Consider the following 24237-nt stretch of genomic DNA (forward strand, 5'->3'; position numbering starts at 1 on the left):
CATGATGTATGCAAAGATAGAACATAAAATGGTTAATTTCCCTATCTTATACCAGAACACTACCCTTTAATTACGTATTTATGAATGGTGGACTAACTGACACTGTCTTAACTGTGGTATTGTATATGTTTAAAAAAGACTCGAAAGGTTATAACCGTATTCGCTACTTTTTTGTCAATATATATCGGAATTGAGCAAATACATAACTGAACTAGTAAGTGCCTACGTCTTACACTCCCATTTGGAGATAAAGTAAATATGGCTTCACACACACACACACACACACACACACACACACACACATACACACACGAAACACTTGAGATCATCCATACACAATGATATAACATTACTAAATTACGGTACCGTTTAGTATTTTATTAGGTGGAATGATTGAGCTTCAGCTCACGTATAGCCAATGAGCATTGATGCTTTTACCACAAATTTTCGTGTGTGAAGTTTTGGCTGTTTCATTTATTCTAAATTTAATGAAGTATGTACTACAATGTATGCCTAAATAATATTCACTGAGCTGAAATCATACTCTAAGATGGCTGTAAAAATAGAAAATGGAAAAAGCTGTTGTTGTTCACATACTTGTATATGTCAAGTGCGCTCTTTCATTGTTGTATTAACAAAATGTCACAACTGAACTAATCTTCAAACCTCCAAGGACCGAAATTATGCTGTGATTGAGACATAAAAGAAGTAGCAATAATTTAGTATTACTCTTTGGGAAAAAAACAATGTTTCTCTGCTAGAGTTACATGGTAATGCGAAATACCCATCTGTGAATTTAGTTTGTGTTTTGTTGTAACTGTTAAATACTCTTAAATACTACTCCAAAGGTTCACTTCTGGAAATTCTTTTTATTACTTGATTTGAAAATAGCATTTATAGAACTGTAGCGTCGTATGATAATGAATAGGTTGCTGGTTTGTTTCGCTAAAAACCAATGCAGTTTCGTACTTTGCACTACTGATGTTCCCCTGTCTCTGTTCGCTGCAAAGAAGGTCTCTGGATGCCAGTTCTGCCAATAGTTAGCGCTGTTTGTCAGTGTGGTGACGTCTCATCTCAAATGAATTCACTGTAATGATTAAATTTGTACAAACTGTGTTACCTCACAACACCTTTCCACTAAAGCACAGTTAAACTACTTCGGAAGGAAGGTTAAATGGCATTTACCGAGGTAATTCATTACTTTATTTAAACCTTTTGTTAACCAAATGTGGACATGGCCATCACATTAAACACTCTGAAAATGATTACTGCTTTCCTTCTTAACTTTCTGCGAACACAAGAGATAACTGAACAAGCACTTACTTTTGCGCTGTCTGATGTCGCTTTAGTTTACTGACTCTCTCTTCCTCTTCGTCTAAACTTTATAACGATATCGTCTGCATAGTCTCTCCGTTTGTTCTGTTCACTCGTGCCACTTTGAAGAAAACTGCCGAATTCTCTTTTTTTTTCTATGTACAACATTCTTTGTTCTTTTGTCGACTTCGACATCGATCTTCTTGATAAGTCGTCCGTTTTTACTTTTACAGTCTTCATTGTGTCATCATCTTCTTCGTTAGGCTCTCTTCTCTGATAAATGTTTTCATAACAATGTCGGCATAAGGAGTCCCTGGAAGACTGTCCGTTTCCGCTGTGGCGTCAACAGGGAACTGTTTAACTGATTCTTCAAATCGTCCCTGCTTCTAGATATAATATACTTCTTACCGTCTGTCCCTTGATTTGAAATTAACTTTCGTTTTCGTAATTACCGAGTGCTCAAACTCCCACGAATGCAATTCCTTCACAAAGATCCATCTTTCAACTGTCCACATATCAGTTTTTAATTACTGAGATATAGCTTTCACCTACCGTGCCATAGCACTTTCTACTTACTGATTATATTACATACAGATTGATATTTGATCGTACATCTGCATAAAACAAATTTATCTATACATGTAGCTTTATCAATCCTATCATATTTGAACTTGTTTTAAAGTCTTGATACGTGGAGAGAGATGTTACATTAATGACAGTGGAAAAAAATGTGGGTCGTAAACCTCGTGAATGTACAATCCTGGCTGGCTCTGGCCTTGACGTGTGAGCTAAGCGTAGCAACGTATGTGAGAAGCGAGGTAATTATGGTGTTTCACAACTAGCACAGGGAACACATTCGAGAGTCGATCATACGCATTTCGTCAGACTTTTTTTCTGCGGATTTTGCCGGAACAACCTGAAGAAACTCTTGTACTGTTGTGACATCCTTTACCACACATGTTTGGTATATGTTTTCTGTGATGTCTTCCATCAAATGTATCTGGCATTAGAATGCTGCAAAGGGGCAAAAAATTCAGTATATGTGTTATTGTGTCTTTCTGCCGTGACGTTGGACCCGTTATGCAATTGTCCTTCTGCTGAACGAACTGAGGAAAATAATTGCGTACCTCCGTTGTTATATTAAAATAATTCGTGAAAATGATATGTTACATTAATTCCATATTAAAGTGATGCGTAAAACTGATGGCGTAATAGTATAATGTTATCAAGGCCAAAGACATGCATTATTCGCGTTAAATTGTGTACAGATACATACCTCAAGTACCGTGTTAAAATGATGTCAGGGTCAAAGATATGTACTGTTCACGTAAATTGTGTAAACATACGTACCCATGACGTAACATTAAAAATTTATACAATATAATTGTGTTCCATCGGAAAGATAGCATTCACGTCAAGCTGCTATCCGCAATTTACACTAAACATTCTTGGTATAAAACACCTGTCCCTCCATGGCTTGTGATGGTTGTTGTAACGTAAACATTCACTCACTGCAAGAGAGACAAGTGACACTTGTGTTATTGTCTTCTATCGACGTAGTTGGATGTCACCCTTTTCAGACTGCAGTCTAAAGTGAAAAGTTGGAGAGGTGTTCAATGTCAATATTATCGAATTCCTGACCAGTCCCATGGAGACGAGTGCCTATATGGGCCAGTAGGTGCTGCAGTCTCCGTCTCTCTCTCTCTCCGTTTCTCTATCTCTCTCCCATCCTCCCTCCATTCCTCTCTCTTTCTCCGTCCTCTCTCCCTCTCTTTCATTCTCTCTCTCTTCTATTGTGGTGACTTAACAACTGGTTCTGGATTGATTGTACAGTTTTGCTAAATTTACGGGTCAAAATGTTCTCTCTCTTCTTTCAAAACTCAGTTGTCCCTTTAAGGCCTGTTAGAGAATCACTTTTCTCAGTTCAAAATCATTTCAATAAATTAGTATGATTTTAAGAAAGAAAAATAGGAGGACGGCATCTAAATATATTTTGTGGTGTAATACTTTTAACGATTACGTGCTCTGGGATCCTGCATTAGATGCGTATCACTACAGTAATACTGAAGGGCTTACATGCTTTAATTCGCCAGAGAGAGATGATGTGCGGTATTTTCAAGGATTGCTATTCGTTACATATTAGACTCTAAAGTTGTGAATGGAGGTTACTGATATAAAAATCCTCTCGAAGAAGTCCGATAGGGTCTGTTGCTTTCTGTAATGTCCGATTTAAGGTGCACTGATAATTATCAGCTGCTGTTACACGGTGGACAACTGTAACATATTATAATCTTGTTCACTCATTATAGTAAATTCCCTCTGTAATATATATAGTACCATTGTTGCCTGATTTAAATAAGTATTCCGGAGAAACAGGGTTATTCATCATTATAATGTTTTCGCATTGACAATGAAATTGACCACACCCGTAGCCGATTAGTTAGTGTCACTGTTTTCATTGCGGAAGGACCTGTGTTCAGTTTCCGCTACCTGCTCAGTTTTGTCTCAGGTAGTGAAGTCTTGAATGTGTAAACCGAGTGGAAGTCGAAAACAAGCACCATGGATTTATCCTAAATCGCCATTTCAGCTGCAGTAGATTTATCATAGACTAGTTTGAGACAGCTCAGTTCGATGGCGACTGTATTTTCGTTAAAAATGAAGCTTATTTTTGAAATTTTGGTTTGGCAATTAATGCAGGAGTCCCACATCGGCCTTCTCATGATGTTAAGAGTCCGTTTTATGGAACAGAAATAACTTTTGTGAGATGAAACTGTGCTTTTTATGTCCTAGAAATTGCCGAATGGGATTTCCCCACAATTCCCGGTGGGTACTAAAGGAAATAGTTCAATTGTGCATTAATGTTAATTAAAATAAGGGAGTTTATACAAGAATATCAGCAAACTCCCAAAATCTGTAGAAAATAAGTACACAGTAATAAATGCCGAGTAATATGAGAATGCAGCTCTTGAGTGGTTGAGTCCAGCTGGACTGTATCTGCAAATAAACATGTGAACGGGTATCCAAATATTATCCATAAGCTAACAAACAAGTTAACCAACATAGCATTTCCCTTAGAGCTCAATCACTTTCATGCTTTTGAAAAACAAGATGAAGACAAGTAAATAATTGCGTATGGCGTTTAGTATGCAGATTATGAATGGATAACTGTGGTGGATAAGGGGACGAAAAAGATTTTGAGTTGTAGCACTGCGGATTACAAAATATTGCCGCGACAGACATGTGATTCTATTAATGTTAACCAGTTGCAGTAAATAGCCATATCGTTTCTACTACACTAAAAACTTTTCAATGTTAGTATAGAACAGTATTACTATTAAATGTGCATCCATCTTTGTATGTGATTTCTGACTCTGTTATTTTCATTCCCAAGAAATATTAAAAATACATTTAGTATACCATGCGCAGTTTAAGCTGATGACCAGTTTTACATCTACTGGAAAGATCGACTTCGTGAAATGTACAGAGCTTAGTAACAAACCGAAATTGTCTTTCGAGACTGATGCTGATACGGAATGCATGTTGGAAGCAGTCGCTGCTTGCAGTCGTGGTATTGACTCTGGTTTGTACTGCGATCAGGTATATTTGCATAAGCAATTCATTATTGCCTGCTACATACGCTACAGCTATGGTCAGAGATAGCCCGAATGTGGATTCACGGAGGCAGAAACTGCATGGAATAGATCAAACAACAGATCTTTGCATTCGCTGAGAATATAAATGCCTCTCTATTGCAAAATAAAACGATGATATCAAGTCCTGAAAAAGGATCAGTATTTCCCTCCACTGTGAGTTCTCGTATTTGTGGGTTATCGTTTGAGGAAGAAATGATCTATAACACTGAGACCAACGTCGTTTCACTAGTGCATACCGAGGTACAGCACATACTGGCTGCGACCTGAGCTGGAGGCCTCACAATTCTGTGCCTGTCGTATTCCACAATGTGAACAATCACATCGGGTTTTTCTTGATCAAGAAACCAAGTGAGCGAAAGGGGAATGTACAATTATGTGAGCAACAAACTGATTTTTGATGGAAGACTGTCTTCCTCCAATCGAAAAGTTTGTGTTTGCTAACCCGACACAACAACAGAATATGAATACCAAAGAATATTCACTGTATGAGACATTTTCAGTTCTAGGATATCTGGAGAATATTCCAGTCTATATTTGAAGATAGAAGTGCTGCTAGTTACTGACTTGTTCGAAAACTTTCACCGTCTTTGTCTTAGGGCATTGAACTGGATCCTGCACAAAATATTACTTCTACTGACTTGCCATGGGATATCGTCTAAAAAGTTGTAAAACAGAATAGTAGGTCGTTATGAATACTGAACCAGGCATTGGAAGAAGAAGTGCTCATTATTCTCGAAAATGTAGACTTGTGAGCAACGGATTCTTGCTTGATTATGACGACAAATACGATGAAATTTGCATTAGGTATCTTGATGTGAACAGCCTATTCATCTTGGCTATGTTACACCACCTTCCCGTAACTAATTTAGTATGGCTTCCTATAGCGAGTGACAAAAGCTTTGTGACGGGGGATATACCAGAAGATCCGTACATAGCGTACATATTGGAGATAGCTATTGAATATCCCAAAAGTATTCACGATGTACATTCAGATTTACCTCTATATCTGAAAACACTGTGCCTTGATCTGACAGCAAGAAACATTATAAATTAATTTCGACCTTGAATCACAAGAAACACCGTGTCATTCACCACAGAACAACGCTTACAAAATAAATTTGTTTAATAAAGATTCATAGGCTATTAACGCAAGACCCCTGTAAGGAGCCATACATAGAGAGTAACTTACAAAATTGCATGATAGCGTCCAATGAATGTGGGGAGAATGTCTTCAAACTCATGCAAAATGCCAGAAAGATGCCAAACATTACGCAGGCAACGTTGTGGAACGGTTGTTTCAGGACAACTGCATTTATTGCCAAACCCGATTTTCAAAATAATCTTTTTTGGGTGTGAAAATTTAGTCCCCACTGAACTTAGCCGATTAAATGTATTCTTCGATAAACCCATTACGGTGGGAATAGTGATTGCAGATATCTCGAAACGCTCCTTTCCGATTTTTATTGCGGATATATTTTGAGTAAATTCCTGCCCAATTTTGTGAATCTGTGTTACACAGCCAACAATATCCTCATAAACTCCATTAAAACTGCCACTATCCACAAATGTATTAGGAGTGATAAGTCTGTAACGTTCAATGCTTCGAGATTCCAAGCGAATAACAAATATGATGTCCCGCCGTTGAGTACAAAATTGTGTGTACTAATGAAGGACGCACTGCATGATGAGCCTATTGCTGATTTTTATGGGCCTGGGCGCAAAAATGTTTGCCCTCGAGACCAAGCCTGGACATATACTGCACAGGAGAAAAGGCTTAAAATGATTTTCTGCATGTATGGTAAGTGCAGGTTGTCATTCAGTCGAAGCAGTTTATTGTTTCAACTTTTAAACAACACTAACTTATTTTTATCTCCAAACGTAGGCAAACGTTGTCTAGATAACGTTCAAGTAAATACGCTGGCCTCCAGCTATTACAGCATAAAGACTAGGATTATAAGTAATGTAGATACCTAACTGAATTTCCTTGTAGAAAAATATAAATAATGCAAACACATGAAAACATTTTATTAACTCTACTAAAAAAAGTTGTAAATAATGTAAAGAAAATTTGCGTTCCGGTAAAAATGTAGTGTGAATGTTTTAAATAACGATAAGAATTTCAGTAATGTAAAAACACGAAGAATCTATGTATGTAGAAAAATATTCGAAGAAAAAACAGTTTGTGTAATAAATTCTATTCATAGCCCGTTATTCTTGTTTGTACTCTTTCTTTCGTTCATACATTCATTATAGTTTGCTTCACACAATGTATGCGAATATCTTCCCCTTATATAGACTGTCTCATCAATTCAGTGGAGATGTGTGGAGATAGCTCCTTGTCTCTCTTTCTATCCAACAGGCAGGTGAGGCACTGCACAGACACTTTGTAACATGTATCCTGGAGTGAAATGGAGACTGAGGCTATTTGGCATAGTTTTTACTTTGCGACTTTTCAATGTTTTTGCTGTAGTACATTCCTCTTATATGATCGATGCTGCAGATAGTGGTACCCCTTGGCTATTAATTAATGATGAATTGCATGCTGAGTTCTTAAAAAAATATTTACTAAAACGTTACAACTATGCCAATTTACCCTGCATGTGGGCACGTTCACACACGTGCTGGGGTAAGATGGCATGGTTAACAGGTTCTGAGGAATAAACACAAGTTAGTAACTAAGACACGTTTATTTCAGTACAGTATGAAGGATAAATTGTGTTGACTCCTTCGTACTTTCGGATCTTTCAATTGCTGGTACACTTTGTACTGGTGTTTGTCAAAATAGCAACAATATTAAAAAATTATGAAGCCAGTAAATGAACGTAGAAATGTTACGTGATGTTGTGGTTGTTGTTGTGGTATTCAGTCCTGAGACTGATTTCATGCAGCTCTCCATGCTACTCTATCCCGTGCAAGCTTCTTCACCTCCCAGTACTTACTGCAACCTACATCCTTCTGAATCTGCTTAGTGTATTCATCTCTTGGTCCCCCTCTACGATTTTTACCCTCCACGCTGCCTTCCAATGCCATATTTGTGATCCCTTGATGCCTCAGGACATGTCCCACCAATCGGTCCCTTCTTCTTGTCAAGTTGTGCCACTAACTCCCCTTCTCCCCAATTCTATTCAATACCTCCTCATTAGTTACGTGATCTACCCATCTAATCTTCAGCATTCTTCTGTAGCACCACATTTCGAAAGCTTCTATTCTCTTCTTGTCCAAACTATTTATCGTCCATGTTTCACTTCCATACATGGCTACACTCCATAGAAATACTTTCAGAAACGACTTCCTGACACTTAAATCTATACTCGATTTTAACAAAATTCTCTTCTTCAGAAACGCTTTCCTTGCCATTGCCAGTCTACATTTTATATCCTCTCTACTTCGACCATCATCAGTTATTTTGCTCCCCAAATATCAAAACTCCTTTACTACTTCAAGTGTCTCATTTCCTAATCTAATTCCCTCATAATCACCCGAATTAATTCGACTACATTCCATTATCCTCGTTTTGCTTTTGTTGATGTTCATCTTATATCCTCCTTTCAAGACACTCTCCATTCCGTTCAACTGCTCTTCCAAGTCCATTGCTGTCTCTGACAGAATTACAATGTCATCGGCGAACCGCAGAGTTTTTATTTCTTCTCCATGGATTTTAAGACTTACTCCGAATTTTTCTTTTGTTTCCTTTACTGCTTGCTCAATATACAGATTGAATAACATCGGAGAGAGACTACAACCCTGTCTCACTCCCTTCCCAACCACTGTTTCCGTTTCGTGCCCCTCGACTCTTATAACTGCCATCTGGTTTCTGTACAAATTGTAAATAGCCTTTCGCTCCCTGTATTTCACCCCTGCCACCTTCAGAATTTGAAAGAGCGTATTCCAGTTAACATTGTCAAAAGCTTTCTCTGAGTCTAAAAATGCTAGAAACTTAGGTTTGCATTCCCTTAATCCTTCTTCTAAGATCAGTCATAAGGTCAGTATTTCCCCACGTATTCCAATATTTCTACGGAATCCAAACTGATCTTCTCCGAGGTCGGCTTTTGCCACTTTTTCCATTCGTCTGTAAAGAATTCGCGTTAGTATTTTGCAGCTATGACTTATTAAACTGAAAGTTCGGTAATTTTCACATCTGTCAACACCTGCTTTCTTTGGGATTGTAATTATTATATTCTTCTGGAAGTCTGAGGGTATTTCGCCTGTCTCGTACATCTTAGTCACCAGATGGTAGAGTTTTGTCAGGACTGGCTCTCCCAAGGCCGTCAGTAGTTCCAATGGAATGTTGTCTACTCCCGGGGCCTTGTTCCGACTCAGGTCTTTCAATGCTCTGTCAAACTCTTCATGCAGTATCGTATCTCCCATTTCATTTTCATCTACATCCTCTTCCATTTCGGTAATACTGTCCTCAAGTACATCGCCCTTGCATGGACCCTCTATATACTCTTTCCACCTTTCTGCTTTTCCTTCTTTTCTTAGAACTGGGTTTCCATCTGAGTTACTGATATTCTTACAGGTGGTCCTCTTTTCTCCAAACGTCTCGTTAATTTTCCTGTAGGCAGTATCTATCTTACCCCTGGTTAGATAAGCCTGTACATCCTTACATATGTCCTCTAGCCATCCCTGCTCTCCATTTCGCGCTTCCTGTCGATCTCATTTTTGAGACGTTTGTATTTCTTTTTGCCTGCTTCGTTTACTGCATTTTTATATTTTCTCCTTTAATAAATTAAATTCAATATTTCTTCTGTTACCCAAGGACTTCTACTAGGCCTCGTCTTTTTACCTACTTGATCATCTGCTGCCTTCACTACTTCACCCCTCACAGCTACCCATTCTTCTTCTACTGTGTTTCTTTCCCCAAATTCTGTCAGTTGTTCCCTTGTGCTCTCACTGAAACTCTGAACAACCTCTGGTTTAGTCAATTTATCCATGTACCATCTCCTTAAATTCCCACGTTTTTGCAGTTTCTTCAGCTTTAATCTACAGTTCATAACCAATAGATTGTGGTCAGAGTCCACATCTGCCCCTGGAAATGTCTTACAATTTAAAACCTGGTTTCTAAATCTCTGTCTTACCATTATATAATCTGTTTGATACTTTCTAGTATCTCCAGGATTCTTCCATGTATACAACCTTTTTTATAATTCTTGAACCAAGTGATAACTATGATTAAGTTATGCTCTGTGCAAAATTCTACCAGACGGCTTCCTCTTTCATTCCTTACCCCCAATCCATATTCACCCACTATGTTTCCTTCTCTCCCTTTTCCTACTCTCGAATTCCAGTCACCCATGACTATTAAATTTTCGTCTCCCTTCACTACCTGAATAATTTCTTTTGTATCATCATACATTTCATCAATTTATTCATCGCCTGCAGAGCTAGTTGGCATATAAACTTGTACTATTATAGTAGGCATGGGCTTCGTGTCTACCTTGACCACAATAATTCATTCACTATGCTGTTTGTAGTAGCTTACCCGTACTCCAATTTTTTATATTCATTACTAAACCTACTCCTGCATTACCCCTATTTGATTTTGTACTTATAACCCTGTATTCACCTGAGCAAAAGTCTTGTTCCTCCTGCCACTGAACTTCACTAATTCCCACTATATCTAACTTTAACCTATCCATTAACGTTTCTAATTTTCTAACCTACCTGCCCGATTAATGGATCTGACATTCCCACTCCGATCCGTAGAACGCCCGTTTTCTTTTCCTGATAACGACGTCCTCTTGAGTCGTCCCCGCCCGGAGATCCGAATGGGGAACTATTTTACCTCCAGAATATTTTACTCAAGAGGACGCCTTTCATCATTTAACCATGCAGTACAGCTGCATGCCCTCGGGAAAAATTACGGCTGTAGTTTCCTCTTGCTTTCATTCGTTCACAGTAACTGTTACGTGATAATAAAATAAAAAATAGCAACGAAATTATACAATCAGGGTTTCATGTCCACCAAGAAAGCAGTTCGATTGCTCACTTGGACTGGTGGGTTTAGTTTTTGCACAATTTGGCTTCTGTTATGCCAAATCGAGTCAGAAACGTCAAAACATCTCCTAAATTCCTTTTATTTCGCCATTTTGGAAACAAATATTCAAATATTTCATCGCCGTCAATTTCTAATATCTTTCCAGAATACAGATGTGCACTATACTTCACCTTCACGAAGTCTTCCACGTGATACTGCTCCAAATTGTCTTCTTGAACTACATCCATGCTGTTCGCTTTAATAGTCGGAGCTGGTGGGCACTCTCGAGATGGTGCAGACTTGGGCTCATATTCCTCTTCAGTGTCTGTACTTAGTGGGAAATCGAGGCTATCCTCGGAATCAACACATCGTATTATTACGGTATATTAATAATCTTTGCTTATGGACCGTCTGACAGCAACTGAATAAAACACAATTTTAGTGCCATACGCGTTTTCTGCAAGGCACCATCAGTGGCCTGGAATATGTAAATATGTTAGCTATTTTATTTACATTTTTGTCATTGTGCCTATAGGTTATAAACAGTTCTGGTGGTTGGTATTTCCTATTAAGTAGTAATGTTTTGAACTGTACTTACAGGTTGCGTGGACAATTTCCTACATATTACGCTCCTGTTGCATTTTTGGTGTTGTTCTTCTTCTTATGAACGCCTATTTGCGGTTTTTTCCCCATTCCACAACACTATGCACTGAACGCTTGTTTTAAAGCAATGTTTTGGTTTCTGTTGCCGACTGTCAAATGTTTTTGCCAAAGATCGAATGTTATTGCCAAACTTATGAGTGTAACTATTGAAGTATCTGTGGTCTGTTCGTGTATGCATTTGTATGTGCGTTTGTGTATGTGTGTGTGTGTGTGTGTGTGTGTGTGTTTTGGTGTGATATATATTTTTTTGTGCTGTGCTGTGTGTGTGTGTGTGTGTGTGTGTGTGTGTGTGTGTGTTTGTGTGTGTGTGTGTGTGTGTGTGTGTGTCTCCAGATGATGTGGGAAAGCGTTTTCTTTTTTTATTATTTTTTGTTTTATGTTATCATTTCCTTTACTAAGTGCAGTAGGGAGCCTGTGCTGATGTGTGTTAGTTCATTTATCACATGTTTGTTTTCTGCTATGGCTTTCTGGATGTGGAAGTTTTCTTGCATTTGTATAAGATGTTTGTCATGGTTGCTTATTCTCATTATTTTCATTTCTTGTTCCATGTTTGTAGGATGATGGTTGTAGTGTTTTAAATGCTCTGCATATGTGGAATGGTTTGTTTCATACTTCCAACATCTGATATGTTCTCTGTATCTTGTTTGAAAATTCCTGCATGTCATTCTTATGTATACTGCATCACAACTTCGACATTCAAGTTTATATATTCCTGATTGTTGGAAATTGTCTCTCTTGGTAGCTGGCTAGCTTAGGTGTGATTGAAGGGCTTGCCCAGGCTTATATGCTATTTTGAAGCCCTGTCTCTTTAGGATGTTTGCAACTCTGTGTGTTAGTTTATGTGCGTACGTCACGGTGTACCATCTGGTTCTTTTCTGTGTGGTATTGTCATTGTGTGTGTTTGTTGAGTGTGTTTGTAAGTTTTCAGCTTGTGAGTTCTTTTGTATTGTGGAACTGTTGTGTTTGTTTTTTATTTGTGTTTTTATTTTTTGATTGAGCTTGTGTACCACATGTGTGTCATACCAGTTGTTCCTAGCTATTTGTATGATTGTACTCATTTCTTGTTCATAGTTTCACTTACTGAGTGGGATTCTGTTTAATCTATGTAACATGTGTCTTAGTGCTGCAAGTTTCTGGCTGTGGGGGTGGTTGGATGTGGAATGTATTATTGTGTCTGCGGCTGTTGGTTTTCTAAAGATGTTAAATGTATGTTTACCATTTTCTTTTTTAATTGTAATGTCAAGAAAATTTATTTTATTTTCTTTTTCTTTTTCAAGTGTGAATTTTATGTTCCGATGAGCTTTGTTTATTTCTGAATGGAGTTCATCTATTTTTTCACTTGGCTCATCTACCAGACAAATAATGTCATCCACATATCTGTACCAATATATGATTTTGAAACTTTCATTTGTGGTTATCTTATCAAATATCTGATTTTCTAGGTGACTGATGAAAATGTTTGCTAGTGTTCCTGATATTGAGGATCCCATGGGCAGTCCATCAGTTTGTAGATAACATTCTTTCTCAAACTGAAAGTAGTTTTGTTCAGTTGTCAGTCTGAGCATATCTGTTATTTCTTTTATTGCATCTGTGGTGAGGTTGCTATGGGATGAGAGATTTTGTTCTATGATTTCTATTGTTTCTGTGCTAGGGATAGAGGTATACATATTTTCTATATCGAATGAAATCAGTGATGCTGTGTGTGGTACCTGTATGTTTTGTAACTAACTTTTGGAGGTGTTTGGCTATGTGGTATTGTGGGGCTTTCTTGAAGTTGATAACAGCTCTCATTGGCATTCCGTGTTTATGTATTTTCGGTTGACTGCAGAGTGTCGGTGTTTGTGGGTTTTTCTGTGTTAAGTAGCATTTCTGTTCGTCTGTGAGTGTGTGTTCAATGTTTTTCAGTGTTCGTTTCACATTTGCCTGGAATCGTGTAGTTGGATCTGACTTCAGTTTTTGTATGGCGTTGGTGTTTATGTGTTCCTTGGTTTTTGTGATGTATTGTTCTTTATCCATGAGTACTGTTACATTTCCCTTGTCTGCTCTTGTTATTAATACATTATTGTCTGTTAACTTTTGTTTTAACCTTTTCATAGTAGCTGCTTCTGTTTCGTTGTTCTTATTGTGTGTCTGCTGTGTTTGTTTTATTATGCCTTTTATTTCTTCTTTTACTAGTTCTCTTGTCAGTCCTATGTTAATTTCACAATTATTTTGTTGTTCTTCATGTGTAATGATTAGTTCGGTTTCTACTATGAGATTTTCTATGTATTGCTTGTTCACTTTGCAATTGTTGCAGTGTTTCAAACGTTTTCCCAAGAGCATTTTTTCGTTTTCGTGTAGTTCTGTCTCTGTTAGGTTAACCAAGCGTGGATGGAATGTGTGTTGGTGTTCATGTGGTTTCACATTTAAAATGTAAATGAGTTTTTGCGTCTTTTTTACTGTTAGTTTCATTATCTTCTGTTTATGTTTGGTTTGTAAATGTTTCATTGCTGTGTATGTGTTGTGTTCAGTTTTTTCTACTAGTGCCATGAAAACTGCGGCGTTTCCTACGTTTTTTGCCAATTCTAGATGAGTCTCATAGAGCATCATGTTTAGGTGCTGTTTTTTCGAATAGAGCATCTTAATTTCATGTAGTAACCAATATCGTTCTGCAAATGATTTCGACTTTTGTGCCACTGTATTATATCTAACGTTTCATTTTCAAATTCCGTTATTTCTAAAACATTTCCCCGAGAATGTTTTCCCCTCTTCTTTTTTCGAGTTTTAGTCCTTTGGCCTGTTTTCTCTAAAATATGCCTACTAATTGACACTTGCTTACTTTTTGCCAGTTCATATTTGATAGGAGTGTCTGTCAAGATAGCACTGTGTCTCCTTTTTCTGCCACGGTTAGACAGATTTGGTCAGCCTGCTTTGGAAAAGGGTGAATTTTTCTGATGTTACAATTCGGAACAATAACTGTGTGCTTGCGATAGATGCATCAGTAGAAGACGAGATGGAAGGACTATATTAAGGACGCGGATCAGTTACAACGGCGGCATTCACAGTCTGAACACCAACAGGAGGCGGGCGATCAGTGACAGATGATGGCAGAAAAGTCGAATTCATGAAAGATGTCAGGATTAAAAGGGCAAATCCTGCTTACTCCAAAGCCTGTGGTAACATTGGATGAGGTTGTTACAAGCAGAAAAGCTGTGTTCACGATGCTAGGTATGTCATAAACCGAAATCGTTTGGCCCGGATGATTACTCATCCAAGCATCACAAGCGGTACTGATACAGTTCTTAAGTGGCTCAAACACACTCCAGTCAAGAATCTGCAATTAATGACTGCGCTGTGGGGAAATGATAGGCCAACCAATCCACTTTCTTTCAATAAATTAAGTGCTTCAATAGACAAATGAGTGTCGTGGTTCTCAAGCAGTAGAAGTTTTGCGCGATCCTTCGAACTTCTACCGTCCAATCTGACTTGTTGGCATCACCGTCAGGGCCAGCTAAAGCGTCTCCAACAAAACTTGGTTTGTATTTTGCTCTAGGAAATTGAAGAATGGAGGTATAGCATTACCTCCAGCTGATGCGCAAGTTTCTAAGGTTACGAGACTACCTCTTTCAACAGAGGTTATCCTTCCAATTTTTTTCAGACCTTTCCGTGCTACCACTTTGTCTGGCTTCTGTATAGTTGTGATCAACGTTTTACCTATATTCCATATACCTTCAGCTTGAAACTTCAGTCGATCCAAAATCATTTTAAGCAAACTGGAGGAACTGTTCACATTTACTTCATTAAAACTTATGGCCCTGTCTAAGTTTGTGGCTTCAGGAGTTCGAATGGATAAAATCTGTTGCCTCTTCATAAAATACGTGATACAGTCAGCTCCCGCCATTTTCCTTTCGTCCCAAGAAAGTGTACGTTAGCTTCATTTTTGGTGGCGCATTGAAAAGCATATTTTCTAACCTCCTTCACGCGTAAGCCGGAATATACATCTGAGGCTTTCTTAAGGTAATGACTTAACAAATACTCCTGTTCTACATAGAAAACCTGTAACACAAAATACGAAGTACGTCATTAGTTTAGAATCTGATATTATGACAGGCATGTGTAGTAGCTACATATATGGACTTGGAGTTCAATAGGCTCACAAGGAACAGTTTACATTTTAAACGTTGTATCACTTGGCTGATACATACCTACCTAGGAATTTTATATCCACTTACAACATCACATACTTCACCAGTGGAAGCTATTTGGCAACATCTAGCTAAGCTCCATATATAAATGTTCAATTCTTTTGCTGTAGCACCTAGAATTCCTGTGTACTTAATGAGAGCACGGGTAGCACTCTTTACGTTCAGAGCAGTGCTTTACTCGTTCCGTCTTCCTCTTGTAATTCCTCATGGCAAAGCTTCAACGAAATGTATCAGAAAGTAGTTAAAAACGTTAGCAGATATCTGTGTGAAAAAAATGTAATGAGGGGTAAGTTGGCATAAGCCACATGGTCTGTGGAAACATGCCCCTAAGCCAAGATGCCAACTTGCTCCAACAACACACTTTAGACACGATCGATGTCTCACTGCTACACAGAAGGTTGTACGAAGCAATTCAGTACCTGAATACAATTATTATTGTCTCCTCTACCCATGACAGCTACTTAAAATTCCCAGACATATACTAGAGCTTCACGGAATTAAAAAAAACTTATAGTGAAAAAAACACTCACCCGTCTGAAATACAAGAAACATGAAGTCCTCCCTGTATGGGAGTTCTCTTCAGACTGTAACTAAATGGAAGGTACAACGTTGTTTGTGAGGTTGACTGTTGCGATCCTAGCGCTCAGTCCTTGTAGCGGTAGAAAAAAGAAGCAGTATGCCGACTTACCCCATATTACAACTACCCCCAGTCTCCCCTAATATATGTATGAACTGTAGTATATATACGTTTTCTCCAAAAATTGTGAAATGACATTTAATAATGAGACAGAGACAAAAATATACGCCCACAAGTACGGGAGAAGAGTTTTAATAACATTTTAATTTAAATGAATAGACAGTACAGGATAATTTGTTAGAATTTTGGAGAATTTGTTGCCATGTCAGGAGATTTTATTACAGCTTCAGTGAAAATGTTACAATCTTGAGTAATTTTCTTACAGTTTCAGGACGATTTCATATACTTTTGAGAAACGTGACACATTCTTGTGGCTAATTGATACAGTTTGAGGGGAAACTTGGTACATTTTCAGGAGGATATATTGATACTATTTCAGAGCCGCAGTAGCTACAATTTTGCTGACTATCACTTTTGTCACGACCATCATTTTCCACTGGGAATTATCTTGAAAAGTGACCCATTTCCTGGGAGGAATGGTGGAAATGGAAGGCTAACTTTGGACACATAATACCGAAATGATGCACAACTATGGTGAATTATTGACACAAGAAGATGTGATTAATTTGTATGAGAGAGATCATATTTGTTTGATTACCTTAGCTGGCATATAATATACAGAGATGTTTGAATGTTTGAGTGTATATGTTTGTGTGTGGGAGGGCTGGGGGGGAGGAGTAGAGAGAGAATCAGGGATTGGTAAGAAATTATTGCTTTCTGTGAGACATTGGGAGAGATCAAGTGTGTGTATGGAGTACATTATCTGACATACGTGTGTATATACTTGTCTTTTTCCCACAGCTTTCTCTCAGATATGTATTTGACACATATACCGAACATACATACTGCTCCCCTTCTCTGAGTCCACATCTTTATCCCTCTGTCTGTTCACCTCAGCCTCCTTACCCTATCTCCTCCTCCCCATTGTCTCTGTCGCTTCACCTCCTCCTTCCCCCTTTCTGCTCATTTCCTTCTCTCCAAACTATGTCCAACCCCTCCTCTATTCATTTCACCCTGCCCCTAGCCGTACAAATCGGCATGTTGTAGCCACTGAACTACAGTTCAATAAAGGAAGCTGATACTGCAAGTGCCTGTCATGAAGGGGAGGCTACTAATCATCAGCTTTAAAATAATTTATTTGTATGGTGATACAGATCACTATACAAGGAAGGCATGATGCTCTTATTAACAGAAAACACTTGTCATCCTACGCAGCCTGTCCATTAGGGACCAGGAAATTGTTTCTTGCCCTGACATGCTGGCTGCCCAGCAAAGCATATTGATTTGGCAGGCCAGTATTGTTAAGACACAACTTTCTTGTCGTTGAGGCCAGCCTTTAAGCCAGGGGTGAAAAAAAAACTTTTTGTATGTATCTCAGCTCCTATTGGAGCTAGGTAGTTATAAACTACTATATTTTATGTATGAAAGACGTATGTACGTGTCTGAGTGAGAGAGAAAGAAAGTGAGGGAGAAAATGATTATTATGCATGTGAGAGGCCACATGTGTGTTTTTCTTTTTGGTCATCAGTCTTCAGACTGGTTTGATGCGGCCTGCCACAAATTCCTCTCCTGTATCAACATCTTCGTCTGAGAGAAGCACTTGCAACCCACATCTTCAATTATTTGGTGGATGTATTCCAATCTCTGTTTTCCTCTACAGTTTTTTCCCTCTACAATTCTCTCTAGTACCATGGAAGTCAATTCCTCATTTCTTAATATATGTCCTATCATCCTGTCCCTTCTCCTTATCAATGTTTTCTGCGTATACCTTTCCTCTCCGATTCTGCAGAGGACCTCCTTATTCCTCACCTTATCAGTCCACCTAATTTTCAACATTCGTCTGTAGCACCACATCTCAAATGCTTCGACTTTCTTCTGTTCTGGTTTTCCCACAGTCCATGTGTCACTATCACACAATGCTATACTCCAGACATACGTTCTTAGAAATTTCTTCCCCAAATTAAGGCCTATATTTGATACTAGTAAACTTCTCTTGGCTAGGAATGCCCATTTTGATACTAGTAAACTTCTCTTGGCCAGGAATGCCCTTTTTGCCATTGCTAGTCTGATTTTGATCTCCTGCTAGCTCGGTCTGTCTATGGTTATTTTACTACCTAGGTAGCAGAATTCCTTAACTTTATCTATTTTGTGACCATCAATACCGATGTTAAGTTTCTCGCTGTTTTCATACTTGCTGTATCTCATTACTTTCGTCTGTCTTTGATTTACTCTCAGGCCGTATTATGTACTCAATTAGATTGTTGATTCCGTTCAGCAGATCATGTAATTGTTCTTCAGTTTCATTCAGGATAGCAATGGCATCGGCGAATCATATCATTAATATCCTTTCACTGAATTATAATTCCACTCCTCAATCTTTCTTCCATTTCGATCATTGTTTCTTCGATGTGATTTTTCCAGGTTGACATATCCTATGAACGTGTCTTGATTTTTCTTTAGTCTTGATTCCATTATCAACCGCAACGTCAGAATTGCCTCTCTCCTACCTTTACCTTTTCTAAACCCAAACTGATCGCCATCTAGCACACCCTCAATTTTCTTTTACATTATTCTGTATATTATTCTTGCCAGTAACTGAGAGGCATGAGCTAATAAGCTGATTGCGCGATAATACTCGCACTTGTCAGCTCTTTCAGTCTTCGGAATTGTGTTGATGATATTTTTCCGAAAGTCTGAAGTTATGGCGCCAGACTCATACATTCTGTACACCAATGTGAATAGTCGATTTGTTGCCACTTCCCCCAATGATTTTAGAAATTCTGTTGGAATCTTATCTATTGCTTGTGCCTTATTTGATTTTAAGTACTTCAAAGATGTATCAGATTCTGCTTCTAATACTAGGCCCCCGTCTATTCTAAATCGACTCCTGTATATCTAGGTTAATTCTTACAAAGAAGGAGACAGCAACTAGCCACTATTATCACTGCTATTTATATAGGCAAATAGCGTCGTTACCGGCTTCGAACTCGCAAGTTCATCATCAGACGGGTGTTCACATGATTTTCAAGACACACTTTACATTATCGTCCGTTTTCGATTTTTGTTCTTCCAGTGTGGCGAAGTATTTTTGGTGTGTTGTTGCCGTCGAAAATTCCGCGCGATTTTGTTGTGAAGTTTCAGGATTGTATTTCTCAAATAGTCCAAAATATATCCAGCACTTTCGTAATTTGTACATCACCATATTGTGCAAAGCACCACACACACACACACACACACACACACACACACACAACACACACACACACACACACACACTCACACACCATGTCCCAAGTCCATATTCTCATGTAACCTTTTCTCCTACTCCTTCCCCTACAACTGTATTCCAGTCCCCCATGACTATTAGATTTTCGTCTCCTTCTAAATACTGCATTACCCTTTCAATGTCTTCATATACTTTCTCAATCTCTTCATCTTCAGCTTACGACGTCGGCATATATACCTGAACTACCGTTGTCGGTGTTGGTTTGCTGTCGATTCCGATAAGTACAATTTTATCACTGAACTGTTCACATTAACACACTCTCTGCCTCACCTTCCTATTCATAACGAATTCTATTCCCCTTAAACCGTTTTCTGCTGCAGTTGACATTATCCTATGTTCGTATGACCAGAAATCCTTGTCTTCTTTCCATTTCACTTCACTCAACCCTACTATATCTATATTGTGCCTCCGCATTTCCCTTTTCAGATTTTCTAGCTTCCCTACTACGTTAAAGCTTCGGACATTCCACACCCAATTTCGTAGTACGTTATCCTTTTTCAGTCTATTTCTCTAGGTAACCTCCACCTTTGCAGTCCCTCCCGGAGATCCGAATGGGACACTGTTCTGGAATCGTTTCCCAATGGAGAGATCATCATGACACTTTCCAATCACAGGTCACATGTCCTGTGGATACACGTTACGTGTCTCTAAAGCAGTTGTTTCCATTGCCTTCAGCATCCTCATGCCGTTGAGCACTACTGATGCTTCTGCTGTTGGGGGAGTTTCCCACCTCTAGGACAAGATAGTACCCTGAACATCTGTCCACTCCTCCGCCCTTTTTGACAAGGCTGTTGGCCGAACGAGGGTGACTTCTTATGCCGAAACTCTTCACCCGGCAATGCTGATTTGTAATCCAAATTTAAGCTGCGGTGGGATTCGAACCCGGTATCGAGGTCGTTCTGATTACTCACCAAGAGGCTACCACTATATCTCATGTGGCTAAGGAGATTGAAACATGGGGCTAAATGATTACTTCATGTTAGAGAGAGATCACACGTGTGTTAAAGGAGTACAGTGTTTGTTATGTGAAATGTAGGCAGATCACACGCCTGGAACACCAAGCCATGTGTCTATGCAATACGGTTCCTCATTTTAGGTAAATAATGCAATTCTTTCACCTTAGAGTCAATTTCAGAGTATTGTGATGTAAATAAATTTGACATCATTTTACGCTGAAGGTAAATATGTTACAGGAATATTGTGTTTAGGTATCATTTTACTCGTAATTTTAATGTAACAACACAGATGTACAGATATGCACACATCTCTCCCATTTTTAGCATTATACTTTAGCACTACGCCAGAGCTGTAAGTATATACCATAATTTAACATAGCATCATTTAATACATCACTGTAATACTTTACTGTGGAGGGAGTAATTTTAAATTTTATGCGAAATAACAATTGATCTATTACCGCGACCGCGCATTTTTTGTTTGTACTGACTCTTTCAGTTTTAATACTTCACTGTGATTGGCTGAAGAATGGGAGGAGGTGAAGGTGTAGGGCGAAGCTGAGGGGTGTGATATGCAATTGTGCTTACTGCATTTTTTCCCACTAATTTTTAAATACATTGCCAATGGTGAATAAATTTTTTTAATTTCCCCCTTTTTCATATTTGTCACCATCCACCATCTTGTTTCTAAATATAGCGACAATTTTTAAATTTTTCAGTTTTGTACACAGGGAAATTGGATTGCTTTGAATTTATCGTAATTATTTTGAATTTCCCACCATATGCCATCTGGATATTTTTTTTTTAAATTTTCACTAAAAGCCACTGCAGGTTATGACTGTGGCGTCGACTGGAAATGTGAGATAGGCTGTCCTTAGACGTACTACCAATGTGTTGATTTTATTTTATTTTATTTTATTAGGAAGCAAAAGCAACGTTGGTCAAGCCTGCTGCTGCCCGCACCGAAACATGTTTATTGTGCGGTATCGTTTACTGTGTCTCTAGTAAAACCAACCAATGTCCTTGAACACTGCAAGAAGATCCCTTACCAGTGTTTGCTAGACAAAGTTTTTTCAGGCCTGGCTGAACCGAATATTATGTGTCTTTTAATCACCAATGCCTCGCATTCGAAGATCAAATGTGATACGGTTTCCTCGCCCACGTCAAACGTCCCACATTTGGGGTCTTCACCTATTAGCCTCATTGTATGTAGGTGTTTTTTGAAATTCCCAAGGCCTGTCAATAGTACATCCATGAGTTTCATTTCTCTTCTGTTCAAGCCCGGGATAGAGAGACTTCTCTTAGAACATGGTTTCAGCATGAGTACCTTGTCATGCTTTTGCTTTAGGACCTTAGCTCATTGTTCTACATGCTGTCTCCTTGTTCAGTCTCGTAGTTTTATTTTGATCGTCGTGTCATCGACTCTGTGCTGGCTTGCTCATTACCACTAATCCCTGAGAGACCAGTGACCCACAATAGGTTTTTATTTGTTGTCCACAGCTACACAAGGGCTTTGTGGCTTTCTGCCACAATCTTTAATCTTGTTGCATAGGCTGCCAGTGCTTTCAGGGCTGCTTGGCTATCTGTAGTACCACCGTAAATTCTCCTCTACGCACAACGTGACAGCAGATCTTTCTGCTTGAAACACAGTGGCCATCTTCCAGCCTTTGTGCATCCTGTATACCCTGGCCCCTACACCTTTGTCTGTTTTCGAACCGACAGTGAACTAGACTATGTCCCCAGTACGGTGTCGAAATTTGTTCTCCCAGAGCTCTCTACTTCCAATTACTACATTAAAAGACTTGTTGAAGCTGCTGGGAGTTATTATATAGTCGGCCAGCGTTTCCCCAACCATACCAATGTGTACCTCACACAGTATTTTAGTGTGAGATCCTGGACACCCTAGTGAGCTCCAGTTTTTGCCAGTCTTTAACCTGTGTGCTCCAGCTGCTGCCTCCATCTTTACCTACAGGTGTAATGGGGGCATGTCCAGCATGGTTTCCATCCCACTAGTGGGTGTGCTGATAATTCCGCCTGTAAAGGTTAAGCAGACCAATCTCTGCACTTTAACAATCTCTTTAGCAGATACCTGCTGTTCCACCTTCTACCACCAAACTGTAGCCCCATAATTCATCACAGGTCTTACTGCCGTGGTGTATATGCTGTACATACTCTTGGGGCTTAAGCCCCAGTTTTTACCAAGAGCTAGAGCGCCATTCGCCTTGGAATAGGTGCTCCTTACGTGAGGGGTCGACGATAGTGTCTCATTCAGGGCTACCCCTAGATATTTCACTATCCCCTTCACTGGTAAAATGTTATCGAGAAACTTGAGAATCCAATATGTGTGTTGATCTTCTTCGTCGTAAATGGTACTACAATTGTCGTCTTAGGACTGACCCTTGGATTTTGTTTCCAATTTTGCTCAATGTTCAATGCTTCTTGTGCCATAGCTCTGTCTGTACTTGAAAATTTGCCAAGTTTTACTAAGACAAGATCGTCTACCTATCCCTGCCAAAAGTACTTACGGGGGACTGATGACCTTAGCTGTTTAGTCCCCCACCCCTCTAAACATCCCAACAACCACCACCACTTACTGTCTAGAGTTTAATTCTACAATGAGTTCATTCACCACAAGGTTCCACAGTAGAGGGGACAGGACCCCTCCTTGTGAGCAGCCTCTGGTGATGCTGGTTACCATTTTTTCTTGCATCATGGTGGCTTCTACCTCTCAACCTCTATGCATGGCTCTAATCCACATTCCAATGGTGGTCTCCAAACCTTGCACCTCTGCCGCCTTAACCATGGATTCGAAGGTCATGTTGCTAAGATATCCTTCCATGTCCACGAAGGTGGAGAGGTCCATTTCCAGAAAGAGTAGTGCTTTCGCCACCTTCCCAACAAGTTGGTAGAGGGCGGTTCAGCGATTATGCTGGTTGATACGCATGTTGGTTTATTTGTAGAGGGACCCTAGTTAACCTCCTCTCAATAACATGCACGTTGACCAGTTTTTCTAAAGTTCCTGATTGGTCTCATATATTTGGACTTTTTTATGATCAGTTCTCTCAGGCTTTGAAATGATTCCTGCTGGTAGGCTAGCCCGAAATAAACTGCATAGAAATCTTATTAAGTTCATACCTGCATGTTGCAAGAGTGCAGAAAAAATTCCATCTGGGCCTGGTGACTTGAGCGTTTGGAATGTTGCAACCACCCACTGGATTTTACTATGGTTAACACATTCTCTGGCAGATTCCCAGTTCTCCCTTGGAATACCTGAAAAACGATATCTCACAGAGATCTCGTCCTGGTCTATGTTGTCTGTCAGAGTACATTAAGGAAACTGCGTCTTGAGAGTAGTGCCGTCGTTTCATATGTTGTCTTTGTGTACTCCCCATCATCTTTCCTTAAAGTTCCTCATGGATTACTTGTTGTTCTAGTGAGAATTTTTTAAGTCTAGCCTGAACAGCCGAACCCTCTACCTCCTCACAGAATACCTTCCACGCTGCCTGC

The sequence above is a fragment of the Schistocerca piceifrons genome, chromosome 2, assembly GCF_021461385.2.
Source record: "Schistocerca piceifrons isolate TAMUIC-IGC-003096 chromosome 2, iqSchPice1.1, whole genome shotgun sequence".
NCBI classification, from domain to species: Eukaryota; Metazoa; Arthropoda; class Insecta; order Orthoptera; family Acrididae; genus Schistocerca; species Schistocerca piceifrons.